This window comes from Triticum dicoccoides, chromosome 7A (assembly GCF_002162155.2).
Source record: "Triticum dicoccoides isolate Atlit2015 ecotype Zavitan chromosome 7A, WEW_v2.0, whole genome shotgun sequence".
NCBI classification, from domain to species: domain Eukaryota; kingdom Viridiplantae; phylum Streptophyta; class Magnoliopsida; order Poales; family Poaceae; genus Triticum; species Triticum dicoccoides.
The window spans coordinates 630,452,799-630,457,710 of record NC_041392.1 but is presented as its reverse complement, the minus strand read 5'-3'; the positions used below and the strand labels follow the sequence as shown (position 1 = coordinate 630,457,710).

The window sequence follows — 4,912 nt, the reverse complement described above, 5'->3', positions numbered from 1 at the left end:
TTTCCTGCTTATTTTGGAGATCAATAGTTTGATATAGTCCGAGCTTGTTACAGTTGCTCGTATGCTATAGGGACAAAACACTACTCTGGAACTTTAAATTTTCGAGTTCAGATTGTAATTCTGGTCAGATGCATTTTCTATCAGTTTCTCCGGTCGAGAACATTCGATTCTCTTTGTGAGGCTTGGCTCCTTATGATTCACATGTTTACACTCTTGTTCTTAGCGTTATTTAGCAAGTGTATTTTTCTGGGGCTTTAGTTATCAACTTATCATGTGTAGCTCACCTAATGAACGTTATTCTTGTTTTTCATTTGCTGACTTCATTCCTAGTAAGCTTTATCAACTTTCACGCAGTAATGAAGTTACAAATTTCCATATACAAAAAGCTAAGTGGTACCCCCATCCAAAACATTAACATGTGCATCAAAGGCACTCGCTCGCGCGTGCCATGTCATCAGGTCGATCGGGTGTTAGGGGTTGGCGAGGAGAAAAAACAGATCGAGAAATAGAAGATGGTCGATTGGGCAGCGGCCAGATAACGCCTCCACTGCTTTCTCTTCCCCAAGAAGCAAACCCTCACCTCCCAGGTTCACACGCAACCTTCGCTCGTCTCCTTGTTTCTCTCCTCCGCCTCTTCCTCCGGGTGTACTTGCGGCTGCAGTGGGATGGGAGTAAAGGGGGCGAGCAGGATGGGTGGCCAGCTGATTTCTTCGAAGGATCTGGAGCCCAGGGGCGACGCCGGTGAGTAACCAACCAGTTTCTCAATCCTTCTTCCCATCCACTTCTGATATGTCATTATGCCCATCTTGCGGAGGACCGGGAGTGGGGGCGATGGCCAGGCCTGGTGGTGACGGGACGATTTAGTGGTCGGAGGCGCTGCATCGGATGCCAGTCAGTCTGCAACGACGCCGCGCTCGTCGCCGCCGTCGACTCCAGCGCCAGTGTGCCCCTAGGCACCTCCCGCGCCAAGGTCTATTTCCTTCCTCCCCCTCGCTCCCCTCGCTCCCACCCTCCCTCCCTCCATTGTTCTGTGTTGAATTCATTCATCATGGTTGCTGCTCGCGCCTGTTCATATTGATTGGATCGGGTCGATGGCTGCCGCAAATCATTGGCATTAGCGTTGACATCAATTGGATCGGTTCTTGCGTGCAATGCAGAATCAGATTTTGCCTTCCGGCTTGGGAAGCATCTATCTCTAGGATCTGTGCCATGTTACAAAACCTGAACTTGAGTTGTTTTTCAGTTAACTGAAACACACCAGAGAGGTTTCAGACTTTCAGTTAACTGAAGTAAAGTTAAATTGATTGACTATTTATACAGGTACTCGTTGTGATTAGGGTAAATCGTAACAACAGTTTAGCTTTCCAATTTTCGTCCTTATAGCTGCATGAGTTACCGAAGTAACTGTTTGTTCCTATTCCTTAACCTGAACTGTAGGTTCTTTATGTGGCACACACCTGAACTCACTCAAGTTGATTCGCTGAAAGAAACCTAACTTGTCGGAACAGATACTGATTTAGGAATTCTAGCATTAGTTTACCTCTATCCCCTTACCACCGTGGTCGAGTTACATTGCGGATTTGAGCTTCAACTGTTCCGAGCTTATTGAACTCTCATGCGATTGATGCTTGTACGTTCACTGCATTTCCCCCTTCCTCTCCATCCGCTCTTGCCTGCCCGTCGTGTCCTTCATGTCCCAGCCTCTACATTTTCCCCTTCCTCTCCATCCGCTCTTGCCTGCCCGTCGTCTCCTTCATGTCCCAGCCTCTACATTTTCCCCTTCCTCTCCATCCGCTCTTGCTTGCCTGTCATCTCCTTCATGTCCCAGCCTCTACATTTTCCCCTTCCTCTCCATCTGCTCTTGCTTGCCTGTCGTCTCCTTCATGTCCCAGCCTCTACCATGTCATCCTTGCCGACGAGCTCGGCCTCTGCGGCAGCAGCCCCATGGTCGCCGGTATGTGGAACGAGAATGTCCAGTTGTTCTTCAACACTAACAAAGGTCCCTTGTTCTTTTCCTATAGATGAATGTTTCATTCATTGATAATTTGCAGTGCATGTCTATCATAATTCTGTAATTTATTTGTTCTTTGGACTAATGCATTGTTATAAAAAATAACTATTGAAGTCACATCTTGGAGACTACTCTGTTCTAGAATGCATGATGGAAGGTACATGAGATCGTTAGTTTATTATCTGGTCTTTCACACCCATTGACAGTGATCTCATTTGAAGGTTGGAGGGCCGGGTCTCCTCAGAATCATTTGAGATCGTCACACCAGTTTCTTCTAAAGCTGTATTTGAAGCTAAAAGGATGGTGCTTCTGTTCTTTAATTGATATTTTATCCCAGCATCATCGGAAACTAACTACTTGATATTTTGGTCTGCTATCTTACCTGTACTTGTCCCTTCAGATATATGGCACTCATTTTATTTCAAAAACAAAGTTGATTGATTGAGGAGCTGCAGACTATCTCAGTTTGCATATGCTTTCAGTGTCGAAAATAATTTAGCCATGTACATGTTTGAAACTGTAGTTAATAGCTTCATCTAAATATTGATCTGTTGTGTTATTGCAGGGAAGAGATGTGAAATGCTCAACTTAGGAGGGAGCATAGACAAGGTATCCCACACTTCCCATCCTCCTCCTATAGCAAAGGAACATCCAACCTGTCATGTGTCGCTCACTAACTAATAAACAGGAATCTGACGTTGGAAAGAAACAACTGGATATCAAAGCAAAAGGATCACGTCTCCTCTTAGAAATCAGCTAACTATTCTAATTCTGGAGACTCTTATGGCCCTAGATCTGCCAGGCAGTTGCAATTGTTGTTTTAGTCAAACTAAAAAAATGTTAACTTTGCAGTGTAAGCGGACCCTTTAGCAGGAGAGCAACACAACTGCTAGCTTCCCTGTAAGTTCAATGTGTTTCTTAACTGTAAAGATCATTTCCTTATCAAGTCATTCTCAATGTGTGTTATTTCATTCTGGTGCCTGCAGGCGGCAGTACAGGAGATGGATACGAAGTCCTTGGAGGGTCAGAATACAAAGCTCTACTAGGTGATGGAGCTGGAGAAGTTGAGTACTTCCAGTCTCTTGACGAACGAATCATTAAAATGAAGGTGTTTTGCTGATACTCTTCAGTTTGGTTGCTCCATGATTAAAGCTAATTGACTTCCTTTTTTAATTCTCATGGAGAAATACATATACGTTACTTTCAGTGATTCCATGTAGAGTATTAAGAAGCTGAACACCTTTCTTTGCAGGGAGTTTCTGATCCTATTAAATGTCATTGCGGACTGGAGTACAATGTAGAACTAGGCAGGGATGCCATGGGTGCAAGATGAACTCACTATATAGATGACCACAGGTCCAGTGTGTTTAAAGTATGCATATGTGCGGCTGCCGTATGTACAGCTGGACAACTCCACATAGAGAAACTGGATAAAGTGCCAGTGCCGCAGGAGCAAAACAGCGCCCCGGATGAAGCCAACACGGACGACAATTAACTTCTCTGACCTTAATCACATTAATGAGTGAACTTTCTTGTAATCCTTTTTCCTGACATTATAAGGCAATGGCTTAGCCTGATATTTTGGTAGTTGTGTAACTTGAAACATGATGCTAAGCCGAACAATTTATTGTCCTTTTTCCGCATGATATCACATTTTGGTAGTTGCAAAGCCTAAACTATGATGTTTTTGCTACTGCTGTAGTCCCTAATGAAATTGTGAGATAATGTAGTTAAGCTAAGTTTCTTTTGTTTCAATAAAACAGATGTTGGTAGTTGCATAAGTTGAACCATGATGCTTGTTAAGCTAATCTCATTGATTGCACTCCCAAAAATCACAGGAGCCATTCAGAAAAAGGTATGGTAGTATTAGAAATTGATCGTGTAATGTACTGATTCAGACAGCTGACTAAAATGTTAATTGTGACACTACAGATTAGTAGAGTTCTTTACTGTTGAAATTTCTGAGGGGATTTATGGAAGGTTTGTTTATCTCTCCTCCCATTCCGAATTTCAGTTTAACATTTCTAGCACTGGCATTTTTCCTCAAAAGTATTTTTGTCTGCTTTCGTGGTAAGCATACTATAGGTAGTATTCCATTATCACTGATATTTTCTAGTTATAGTTGTACTTCTAATACAATTTGTACAGAAATATGGTTGTTGAGTAGCATATTTTCTTACTAGAAGGTACTTGTGTTCCCACTGAATGAACTGAATGCTTATTTTTTGTTCACAAGCTCCAACATTTTCGCCAATATGGAAACAAAGTATGTTGTGGGGAGTGGGATGTACTACAAACTGATCTAAAATAAAGAAAGAGCAATCTTTGGGTGACAATTAGATTCATGATGGAGACTCAATGCAGATTGTCTTTGCTTTCCATTTGTTTCTTATTCTTGTCATCTGACGTTATATGCTTTTGTCTTGAATTACATGGAAGGTCAACATGACCTCACCTACATAAATGTTTCTTTTGTTATGTTTATTAATGTATGGATGCCTACTGACCCTAAATATAACTGGTTAAAATGTTTCCCAATGAAGTTTCTATGCTATATAAGAAAGTTGGTTTGAAATATTTGAAGTCATATTCTATTTTACAGGTTACTCGTATAGTTTCATAGCTGATTCAGTTGCATTAGTTCAGAACAAGTGTTTGTATCTAAAGCAAAGATAGCATATTCATCTATATTTAGATAACTGTACATAAGTGTCATTAAGGATTATAAGCAAGATAAGTGCGCCCCGGACCACCTCAAGAGACGCGCCCGGGGCGCGTCCCAACCACTAGTGAAAATAAACGTGCTGCTGAGTTGCAAGGAGCTGCTTGCCGTTATGTGTCAATGATTGTTATAGTAATGACTTTGGGAGGAAAAGGAGTGAAACTTCTCGTCAACGCCAA

General features: G+C 42.1%; 1 long non-coding RNA gene across 2 annotated transcripts; it reads left to right on the top strand.

The window, feature by feature from the left end:
* Positions 1-576: 576 nt before the first annotated feature.
* On the top strand, positions 577-4,046 carry LOC119327821. Of its 2 annotated transcripts, none has more exons than XR_005158719.1 (6): positions 577-970; positions 2,577-2,620; positions 2,864-2,911; positions 2,998-3,119; positions 3,264-3,866; positions 3,944-4,046. It is a non-coding gene; the product is annotated as an uncharacterized LOC119327821 (long non-coding RNA). The 2 variants fall into 2 exon arrangements; XR_005158720.1 differs by having other exon boundaries at positions 2,700-2,911.
* Positions 4,047-4,912: the final 866 nt, after the last annotated feature.